This window comes from Acinonyx jubatus, chromosome B2 (genome assembly GCF_027475565.1).
Source record: "Acinonyx jubatus isolate Ajub_Pintada_27869175 chromosome B2, VMU_Ajub_asm_v1.0, whole genome shotgun sequence".
NCBI classification, from domain to species: Eukaryota; Metazoa; Chordata; class Mammalia; order Carnivora; family Felidae; genus Acinonyx; species Acinonyx jubatus.
The window spans coordinates 30884779-30896882 of NC_069385.1; the positions used below are offsets into that span (position 1 = coordinate 30884779).

Sequence of the window (12104 nt, forward strand, 5' to 3'; positions counted from 1 at the left end):
AAGGCCCTCGGAAAGTAAGAGACCATATATATGTTCTGGCATTTACCTTTAATTATGGCATTTGTGATATTTGGTTAAGACTGTTATTTAATATAATGATTTTGATCACATTCTGGCCTCAGTGAGCTTTGGGAGTGATTTCAACTTTAGCATGGAAGTAAAAACATATTTCTATTCTTTCCCTGCAGGATATTGTCAAGACAAAGGTCCTTTGTTTGCACTGTAGGTTTGTAGAGATTATGGAATGCTTTAAACGGGCAAGAGAGAGCATGGGACATCATACAATGAGCTGTCTGGTTTCTAGGGATTTGTATTTTAATGCTTTGCACTGTATTGGGAAACGTAATTTCAGCACATGACCTTGACGGGTTGAAGATAGGGTAGAGATGGCAAGCAAACCCTCTTCCTCCATGGTTTTCTTTCTATTGGGGTTTTTGGTGAGATACGAGAACTGACTTGGGTCTTGAACAGCAACTAATACTAATAGAAGTCCACTCAATTGGTGGAAGAAATACATGACTTTCCTGAGACATTCTCTAGGTGTGCTGTCATCACTAAATTATTTAGTGATGCTTGGTTCGGATGTGTTCTTTTTTTTTTCTTAAACAAAATATTGACATATGAAAACAACTCATGTTGTATCAGACATTTATCTTTGGTGCTCGAGGTGTTATTGACATATATCATGTCAAACTAGTTGAAAGAGTAAGTATCTTAAACCTCTACAGATGTTTGGGTGTGTGTGTGTGTGTGTGTGTGTGTGTGTGTGTGTGTTATCTTTCTCACATCCCAGAACACTCATGAATTTTTAAATCAAGTGATGTTTATTTTTTAAAAAAAAAATTCCAAGGATTATTGAAACTCAGACCTCTTAAGAAATCAAATACCTTGGACCAATATTCTTTTTTTATGACATAAAAAAGAAATGCCACGTGCACAAGGCTAATGGCTTGTTGTAAGTTAGCAGCACACTCCTACATCTTACAATTTTCTCTACGGGGAAAATATCAGGAGTGATGATGCCTTCGTTCGACTGCTTATTTCTGGAATGCTAGACCCTACACTCACACACCTTACTTGCATTGTCTCCATATATACAAAACCATTAGGGGGTATTTTCATTGTTAGGAAAATCCAGTGCCATTTTCTCCCCCTTGAAATATGAAGATAACTGAGATAGAACTGATATTTTGGGAAAGAGCTTAAATTATTTAAATAACTGCCTTCCTTCCCTGTTCAATAAATAGAATTGTAAATTAAAAAATATTTTGTCAATTTTAGCTTTCTTTTCTTATTTTGGTTTTAGGTCTGGTCCCTATTCAGGTAAAAATGTTCTGTTTTATTTAAAACTATATCCAAAAGAGCGAGATGAATTATCCTTTTATTTTTGGCTTTTTATCATTAGTTTCCTTTGAAGACACGGATGGTGCATGATATTCTATTGCGATTAACAACTACCGCATCATAAACCAAGCTCAGCTCAGAGCTGCAAACTAGTGGAAACAAAAAAACTTAAATGCCTCTGACAAAGGAAGAGAGGGTTTTAAATAGAGTTGGGAAGGCATAAGTTATGATGAGGGCTGTGGGTAACTCTATAGGGTAAGGAGCTATTGACCTGTCCACCAAGTTACTGAAACCTCTCCCGGAGCTCCAGGAAGGAAAATAAAGTGTTAGTAGAAGTTTCCTGTGATCCTTCCTCATCGTGACATAGGATCCCTTGGGAAATCTGCTGCTGTTTCAGGGTCTGTCTACGTCTATGCAGAGCCGTGCTATCTTCCCAATGTCATGTTCTAAGCCTCTGAGCAACTTATCCAATTAACTCTTACTCACATGCCATCTTCATGGGCAGATCTTCCCAAGATGCCTATCTCTCACATTTGAGTTTGACTTTAAAAAAATTTTTTTTAGTGTTTATTTATTTTTTGAGAGAGAGAGAGAGCAGGAGAGGTGCAGAGAGACAGGGAGACACAGAATCTGAAGCAGGATTCAAACTCTGAGATCATGACCTGAGCCGTAGTCAGTCGCTTAACCGACTGAGCCACCCAGGCGTCCCAAGTTTTACTTTTAAATGGGCTCGTTAAATGTCCATGTTAATGTTAAAATTTAGCAGACTGAAGCCATTTCTTCAAAAGCCCGATCAACTTAGAGATTGCATTAAGTGAAATAAAAAACACAGATACTAAAACAACGAGATTTAGCATTTTAGAGACATTATGACAGCACTTTAATTTTTGGCAGCTTTATTGCAGTATAATTTACATAGTATTCAATTTACCCTCACAATTCAATGATTTTAGTAAGTGTACAGAGTTGTGCAGCTCTCACTATAATTCAATTTGAGATCATTTCTATTACTCCAGAAAGTTCTCTCTTGCCCATTAGCAGTTAATTCTCACTCCTGTCCCCAGCCCTAGGCAATCATTGAACTTCTTTCTGTGTCTATAAATTTGCCTTTTCTAGACACATTAGATAAATGATAAATCATGTAAATCATAGAATATATGATCTTTTGCATTTTCCTTCTTTCACTTAGCATCACGTTTTGTTTTGTTTTGTTTGCTTTGTTTTTGGAGAGAGAGCAAGAGCATGAGCAGTGAGGGGGCAGAGAGAGAGAGAGAGAGAGAGAGAGAGAGAGAGAGAATCTTAAGCAGTGTCCATGCTCATCACAGAACCTGACATGGGGCTTGATCCCACGATCCTGGGATCCTGACCTGAGCTGAAATCAAGAGTTGGAAGCTCAACCGACTGAGCCACCCAGGCGCCCCTAGAATAATGCTGATCCATATTATAGCATATAGTAGTATTTTGTTCTTTTTAGTTGGTGAATGATAGTCCTGAATTTTGATTTTTTAACCAGGGGTTTGGCATTCTGTGGAAACACAGAACCAACTAAAGGACAGAACTTGACTTTACTGTTAACAACTGTAAGCCAAGTGTTTTAGAGAGAAACAATGAGATAAGTACTTTCCCTTCACTTTTGAGAACTGGAGTGGAACACGATGACTAGTTTCTCATCATTTCTACTTAGACCTGTTATGGAAATAACACTGCAGTTTGTTCTGGGGAGGTTGTAATAGAGTTAGCAGCTTTTTAAATATGTATCAGTTACTCCTGAGAGAGAAGCAATGTTCCTACCGTGACCTCTTTATACAGACACTGGCAGGGACATAGTCTCTCACCTCTAGTCTCCCAGGTTACATTAGATATGAAGAAAGAGGCAACAAATCAGTAACAATGTAAAATAGAAGACAAAGGCTTAAAATTATACAGCAGGGAAAATGATATGAGCTACAGTTACACTCAACATTATGGATTAATCGCAGGAACAAAATATTGAATGAAAATTTCAAAGCCACGGAGATTCACTGTGACCATTTATTATATATTTAATACAAATAATATACATAATATTATATAATAATTAAATTATTATATATTATAAATAATATAAGTAATAAATACTTATATATAAATTATATAAAGAAATAGTTATAATTCTATATAAATAATTATTTAATTATAAAATTATATATAAATTATATATAATTGTGTCTCATGAAACTATTTGGAAACACAAAACTCAGAAGAGTGATTTTATCTAAGGGTAGTAGAAGAGGGAGCACAAAAGTGGATTCACTTGTGCATTAAATGGATTTTGGGTGTTTGTCTTCATGTGTCTGGTGAGGCTCTGCTTCCTGGTTATGTCTTTTCCCTGTGTCCTCCCCTGGCTAAAGGGGCTAAAGGTCATTATTATAAGTGCAACTACTCCCATGCATGAGGGTTCTGCCCTCATGACCTAGTCTTCACCCAAAAACCTCACCTCTAATACCATGACTTTGGGGTTTAGCTTTCAACAGATGAATCCTGGGAGGGGCAACAAGCGTTAGGTCTATAATAATGGCTTTTATTGCTGTGTTTCAGAACTTACATATGGATTGCATATCTCTCTTTTGTGCGAATTAAATATTATATAATTATATCACTGTGGGATATCAACCATGAAACAAGCTTGATACAATCCATATGTTGTATAAAGTCATTAACCTATCATGTCTTCTCAGATGATGTGGAAATGTTTTTATTTCTAATAAAGCCATTCTTTGATAGTATTAAATATTTCAAATGTTGACATTCAAAAGAAAATCTGCTATCCACTCTCCAGGAGTATGTCAGGACGGACTACCTGTTGAAAGTGGTAACTTGGGTGAGGCCAAACAATTTTTTACAGACTGAGTATCTTTGGGGTTCATTGCCCTTGGGATTGATTATCCAGTTCTCTTTCTCATTCACCTTGTGGGACTTTTCACTACTCATTAAACACCTCCATTAGAGAGGAGGGAAAGGAAAGGAGAGGGGGTGAAATTCAAAACGCCCTATGTTATTTCAGTGTTGGTTAGCAAGCTGTGCTGGTAAGAGCTATAGGACAGGCACTGAAATTAATGGCTATGCTCAATATTGTTGGTTATCTGTGAAATTCACTTTAAGGTGTCCTTTCTTACATTTTTTAGATAGAGTTCCAATCAAAAATGTGCCTTTTGGATGGGTTCTGCATCACGTGACAGAAAGCCCATCGTGATATAAGCAAAGGGAAATTTATTGGCTCTTGCGGGTGAAAAGTCCAAGGATGTGGTTGGGTCCATACATCTAGGCTTGGCACTTAAATCCATCACTAGAACACGGCCCACATTTCTCCCCTGCCTTCTGCTGGGTTGACTTCTTTATCAGGCTCCAAATGGAATCAGCAACACTGCCGGAGAGTTTGAACATCCTTGCTCCCATGTGTAACCTTAGTGGAAAAGGGGAGAATGCTCTCTTCTCACAACTCGGGTAAAGGTTCATGGTGACTCAATGCCTCTGACAGGCTCACTGAACACCACACAGACTTATCGCTGAAAAAGTCCGTGGTTACCTGCTCTTTTTAGTTTTCCCTCAGGCACAGATAAAAATCTAGAGTAGATCATATCTGTGATCTTGACTTTCACTTCTTATCCTCGTAATCAGGATTTTTTCTTTACCAATATTCTGAACTTGCTTTTTTTTTTTCCAACGTTTTTTATTTATTTTTGGGACAGAGAGAGACAGAGCATGAACGGGGGAGGGGCAGAGAGAGAGGGAGACACAGAATCGGAAACAGGCTCCAGGCTCCGAGCCATCAGCCCAGAGCCCGACGCGGGGCTCGAACTCCCGGACCGCGAGATCGTGACCTGGCTGAAGTCGGACGCTTAACCGACTGCGCCACCCAGGCGTCCCTGAACTTGCTCTTTTAAGGCCACTATCAATTCTGATGATAAAAACAATCGTCTCTTCCTGGTTTTCATCCTCTTTGGTTTTTTCCTATAGCGTTGGTTGCTGGATTGTTATTGGTTTATTATGAAAATTATGTATGTTTTACTACCATTGTACGCAAGTAATGCATAGGTATGGTTCAAATAAAGCAGAAGTATCTTAATCAAGAAACGAAAGTCACACATTATACTTCTTCCAGTGCCCTCTTTTCCAATGTGGTGGTCACCAAGTACTGAAAATTTACCAATTACTGTATTCTCTATCTATCTATCTATCTATCATCTTTTCATCAATAGAAATACAGGCATACTTTGCTTTATTGCACTTTGAAGATACTGGGTTTTTTGTTTTTTGTTTTTTACAAATTGAGTTTGTGTCAACCTTGCAGCAAGCAAGTCAATCAGCACCATTTTTCCAATTACATTTGCTCACTTTCTGTCTCTGAGTCACATTTTGGCAATTCTTCTAACATTTCAAACTCTTCATGTTGATCTGTGATCAGTGATCTTTGATGTTGCAATGATCTTTGATCTCTTGTAATTGTGTTGGGGGTGCCCTGAACCACACCCATACAAAGGAGTGAACTTACTTGAGAAATGTGTGTGCCATCCTGCTCTATTGACCATCTCTTCCCCTGTCTGTCTATCTCTCTTCCTCTTTTTCTCTCTCTCCTGTCCAGTTTCCCTATTCCTTGAGATGCAACAATATTGAAATTGGGCCAGTTAATAACCCTACCATAGCTTTTAAGTGTTTAAGCAAAGAGTCACAGGTCTCTCACTTTAAATCAAAAGCTAGAAATGATTACGCTTAGTAAGGAAAGAACATGGAAAGCTGAGATAGGCCAAAAGGTAGGCTTCTTGCACTAAACACTCAAATTGTGACTACAAAAGGAAAGTTCTTGAAGGAAATTAAAAGTGCTACTCCAGTGAACACACTAATGATAAGAAAGTGTAATAGCTTATTGCTGATAAAGAGAAACTTTTAGTGGTCTGGATAGAAGATCAAACCAGCCACAGCATCCATTCAGCCAAAGGCTAATCCAGAGCAAGACCCTAACTCTCTTCACTTTTGTGAAGGCTGAGAGAGGTGAGGAAGCTGGAGAAGAAAAGTGCGACGGACACCTGGACGACTCAGCCAGCTAAGCGTCAGGCTCTTGATTTCAGCTCAGGTCACGATCTCAAGGTTCATGGGATTGAGCCCTGCATCTGGCTCTGTGCTAGAGGCTGCTTGGAGTTCGCCCTCTCCCTCTCTCTCTCTGCCCCTCCCCAGTTCACACACCCTCTCTCTCTCTCAATGTAAATAAATAAACATTGGTTGGTTCATGAGGTTTATGGAAAAAAGCCATCTGCAGAAGGTGAAAGTGCAGGGTGAAGCAGCAACAAGTTATCCAGAAGATCTGCTAAGACAATTAGTGAAGGTACCTATACTAAACAGATTTAAAAAAAAAATTTATGTTCATTTATTTTTGAGAGAGACAGAGACAGAATGTGAGTGGGTTAGGGGCAGAGAGAGAGAGGGGGACACAGAATCCGAAGTGGGCTCCAGGCTCTGAGCTGTCATCAGAGAGCCTGACGCAGGGCTCGAACTCATGAGCTGTGAGATCATGACCTGAGCCGAAGTCGGACGCGCAACCAATTCAGCCACTCAGGCGCCCCTAAACAGATTTTTAATATAGGCAAACAGCCTTCTAGTGGAAGAAGATGCCATCTAAGACTTTCATAGCTAGAGAGGAGAAGTCAATAACTTGTCTTTGCCTGGCTTCAAACCTCAAAAGACAAGCTGACTTTCTTGTTAGAGGCGAAAGCAGTTGGTGACTTTCAATCGAAGCCAATGTTCATTTACCAATCCAAAATTTCAGCACCCTTAATAATTATGCTAAATATACTCTGCCTATATTCTATAAATGGAACAGTAGAGTCTGGATGATAGCACATCTGTCTGCAATACAATTTACTGAACATTTTAAGCCCACTGTTGAGATCTACTGCTCAGAAGAAAAAAAAAAAAAGATTCCTTTCAAAATATTACTGCTCATTAACAGTACTCTGGGTCATCCAAGAAGTCTGATGGAGACGTACAATGAGATTAATGTTTAATGTCTGCTACTACGTCTTTTTTGCAGCCCATGGATCAAGGAGTCATTTTGACTTTGAAGTCTTATTATATTAGAAATACACTTTGTAAGGCCTTAGACAGTGATTCCTCTGATGGATCTGGGAAAAGTACATTAAAAACCCTTTGGAATGAATTCCCCATTCTAGGTGCCATTAAGACCATTTGTGATTTATGGAAAGGGTCACAACATCCACATTAAGAGGAGTTTAGGAGAAGTTGATTCCAACCTTTATGGATGACTTTAAGGGGGCAAGACTTCAGTGGAGGAAGTAACTGCAGATATGGTGGAAACAGCAGGAGAACTAGACTCAGAACTGGAACCAAAAGATGGGACTGAATTGCTGTAATCTCATGATCAAACTTGAATGGGTGAGGAGTTGCTTCTTATGGATGAGCAAAGAAAGCGGTTTCTTGAGATGGAATCTGCTCCCAGTGAAGATGCCGGGAAGACCGTTGAAATGACAACAAAGGCTTTAGGATACTACATACGCTTAGTTGATAAAACAGCAAAGGTCAGCCTTGAGAGGATTGACTCCAATTTTGAAAGAAGTTCTATGGGTAAAATCAAACAGCATTGCATGCTACAGAGAAAATGTTCATGAAAGGAAGAGTCAATCAATACAGCAAACTTCACTGTTGTCTCATAACAAACTGCCACAGCCACCTCAGCCTTCAGCAACCACCACCCTGATCAGTCAGCAGCCGTCAACATCGAGGCAAGACCCTCCACCAGCAGAAAGACTGACCTGCTGAAAGCTCAAATGATGGTCAGCATTTTTCAGCAATGAAATATTTTAATGAAGTTAAATATTTAATTTTAAATAATTTTATTTATTTATGTATTATTATTTTTTTTAATGTTTATTTTTTTTTTGAGAGAGAGAGAGACAGAGCGCAAGCAGGGGAGGGGCAGAGAGAGAGAGGGAGACACAGAATCCAAAGCAGGCTCCAGGCTCTGAGCCGTCAACACAGAGCCCGACACGGGGCTTGAACTCACAAACCGTGAGATCACGACCTGAGCCGAAGTCGGATGCTCCACCGACTGAGTCACCCAGTCACCCCTTAATTTTGAATAATTTTAATAAGATGTTTTAATTGTTTCTTTAGACCTTATGCTATTGCACACTTAATAGACTATATTTTAGTGTAAATATCCCTTTTATATGCACTGGGAAACCAAAAAATAAATTTGACTCACTTTATTGTAACACTCACTTCATTGCAGCGGTCTGGAACCAAACCTTCAATATCTCCGAAGTATGCATGTGTATAGATATGTGCATGAATATATATTATGAATATATGAATATACATTATGTTACGCTTATTTTCTTCTTACATATTTGGGATAACAAATATATATATATATATAATTTTTTTGATGTTTATTTATTTTTGACAGAGAGAGACAGAGCATGAGCGGGGGAGGGGCAGAGAGAGAGAGGGAGACACAGAATCTGAAGCAGGCTCCAGGCTCTGAGCACGGAGCCCGATGCGGGGCTCGAACTCACAGACTGCGAGATCATGACCTGAGCTGACATCGGATGCTCAACTGACTGAGCCACCCAGACGCCCCTAATATATATACATATATGTATATATGTATATATTCTCTTTCTCTTTCTCTCTCTTTCTCTATAGATAGAGAGAGAGATATATATACAGTATCTCTCAATCCATCTATCTCTGGAATTTACTTGTAAATTTAACTGTATGAATTAGAAATCTTTCCATGATGACAAGCATAGATAGATCTACTTCATTCCAATGGTTGTGTAATGCTCTCTATAGTATTAATGAACCATAATTTAATCATTGCTGATTGATGGGCATTTACCCTATTGACCTTTTGTTGGTGTTATTTCAAACAACACCATATCATTCTCTCTCTCTCTCTCTCTCTCTCTCTCTATATATATATATATATATATATTTAAATTTTTCTCTTGGCTTGGATACTGTGTGACTTATACACTCTATATTGTCTTCACGATATTAATGATCATATCCATTTTCAAGTCTTTAATTAGCATTTCCATACATATAGTTCTCCAATTAGGTCTTGTGCTCCATTTAATTCTTAAAGGACTAGCTATGAATTTTCATATGCCCCTGGTCATTTCCATATGAATATGTCTCACAGGCAGCACATCCGTAACTAGATTCTTTACATTCTCCCTTAAACTAATTTCTCTGCCAACATTGATTATGATTGGTTATTGATGAGAAGGAAGAAATGGCGTTACTATGAAGCAAAATTTCCAGAGGCTCCCAGCCAGATTAAACCAGCCCGGGCCTAAGTCATGCAGAAGAATGAAAATAAATTTGGTTTTATAATGATGATAAGGCAAAACCATAAAAATAACTCTTAAAAACAAGCATCAAAGTGAGAAAATAGCCAGTGTTGTGAGGTATCACAAATTATCTGTCAAAGACTTGTATTCTTTAAAAACTTATGGTGATTGGGATGCCTGGGTGGCTCAGTCAGTTAAGCGTCCTAATTTGGCTCAGGTCATGATCTCACGGTTCGAGCCCCGCATCAGGCTCTGTGCTGACAGCTCAGAGCCTGGAGCCTGCTTCAGATTCTGTGTCTCCCTCTCTCTGTCCTTCCCCTGCTCTTACTCTGTCTCTCTTTCTCTCAAAAATGAATAAACATTAAAAAAAAAAAAGAATTTTAAGAAATTATGGTGATCAGAATCCAACCATCAAAAGGCACCCAATTAGATCATCTTTGGTTAGGGTTCAAATCATCTTAAATGGTAGGAACAGGCACTGTGCTCCATACAGCTGGTCAATAATCCAGATTCAGCTTAGTTTGTCTAACAACATAGTCTTTCTTCTCTGAGTTTTGTAATAATGTAAGAAGGGCTGATACTCATCTGTTACGAACAGCAGTGATTACACCAAAGGTTAAAATTGACATACTTCCATTCAGGTGGGTAAATGTTCCAACTCTGCGATGTACCTCCTCAAGCCTCCTTTGCTCTTCTGCTGATCTCTCCTGATTTAGCTACTGAGCGGTTTATGCCTGGGGTAACAGGAGGGGTAGGAAGAAGGGGGAGTTTAGGAGCTTGCTCGAGTACTACAGGCATCCAGTTTTGATTTACGAATGACATTAGTTGTCAAAAAGTTTGAATATTGTCTGTCTAGAACCTGGAAAATTATCTTGAAAACGAGAATAGGGGCGCCTGGGTGGCTCAGTCGGTTAAACATCTGACTTCAGCTCAGGTCATGATCTTGTGGTTCATAGGTTCAAGCCCCACGTCGGGCTCTGTGCTGACAGCTCAGAGACTGGAGCCTGCTTCGGATTCTGTGTCTCCCTCTCTCTCTGCCCCTCCCCTGCTTGTACTCTCTCTCTCTCTCAAAAATAAATAAAACATTAAAAGAAAAAAAGAAAACAAGAATAAAGATAGAGATAATGAAGAAACAAATTTAAATTCAAGGTATGAGTACTTTTTAATCCATTTAAGTAAGAAGTTGTAATAATTATTGCGATCATTTGTGTCAATTGTTTGAAGCATTTAAATATATCCAATGTATTATTTGGGATTTCGATTCAATGTGAGAATTTTGATTAAGTTAATTTGAAATCATTACTGAAATGCTTGAAAATTTTTTTGTTACATCATTGGCTTTCATTGGTTGTATAATAATGTTTGTCTTAATAAAAGAATGTAATTAATAAACTCAGGAAACTGACTAATATGCAAAGTACAAACAACAGGGGTTGTTCCTGTCCAAGCAGGACTCTCCTTAAATATAAAAAATAATGCTATAAATGTGCACAACGACCTATGCCTGCTGTCCATCCGCAGGTTCCTTTTTCCATTTGGCAAATGTTTATTTCCACGTGTCAAGTAACAGACAATGGCCCGTCGACTTTATCACTACCTGCCTCTTGTGCATTTTCATCTCCCTCTGACTCATCGGGTTGGAATTCTAGATGCTTAGTTAGCCACAGCACAGGGTTTGGGACAGTGGACTGCGCTTGCAAATTGCAAATCGGCAGGTGCCAAGGTTAGATGGCCTTTTTTTTCTCCTTTCATGTCACACAGGTTTTGCACACATTTTATTTTATTATATTTCTTTCAATATAAAAAGCTTCACGAATTTGCGTGTCATATTTGCACTGGGGCCATGCTAATCTCTGTGTCGTGCCAATTTTAATATATGTGCTGCTGAAGTGAGCACAGTTTTTTTTTAATGTTTATTTATTTTTGAGAGACAGAGAGAGACAGAATGTGAGTGGGGGAAGGGCAGAGAGAGAGGGAGACACAGAACCTGAAGCAGGCTCCAGGGTCTGAGCTGTCAGCACAGAGCCTGATGCGGGACTTAAACTCACAGACTGTGAGATCATGACCTGAGCTGAAGTTGGACACTTAACCAACTGAGCTACCCAGATGCCCCAGCACTATTTTATTATTATTTTTTTTACTAAGCTCTATGCCCAATGTGGGGCTTGAACTCATGACACGATCAAGAGTCATGGGCTCTACTGAGTCAGCTAGGCACTCCTCACACGTGTTTTGAATTCAGACATTTCTCTGACAAACTATTTTATAGATTTAAAATGTGTGCTTCAAGGGGAGCCTGGGTGGCTCAATCGGTTGAGCATCCGGCTTCGGTTCAAGTCATGATCTTGTGGTTTGTGAGTTTGAGCCCCACGACGGGCTCTGTGCTGACAGCTCGGAGCCTGGAGCCTG

The 12104-nt window shown here is 39.1% G+C and overlaps 1 non-coding gene across 1 annotated transcript; it reads right to left on the minus strand.

Moving 5' to 3' along the window:
- Positions 1–11488: 11488 nt before the first annotated feature.
- On the minus strand, positions 11489–11592 carry LOC113598949 (U6 spliceosomal RNA). Its single transcript, XR_003419715.1, has one exon. It is a non-coding gene; the product is annotated as a U6 spliceosomal RNA (small nuclear RNA).
- Positions 11593–12104: the final 512 nt, after the last annotated feature.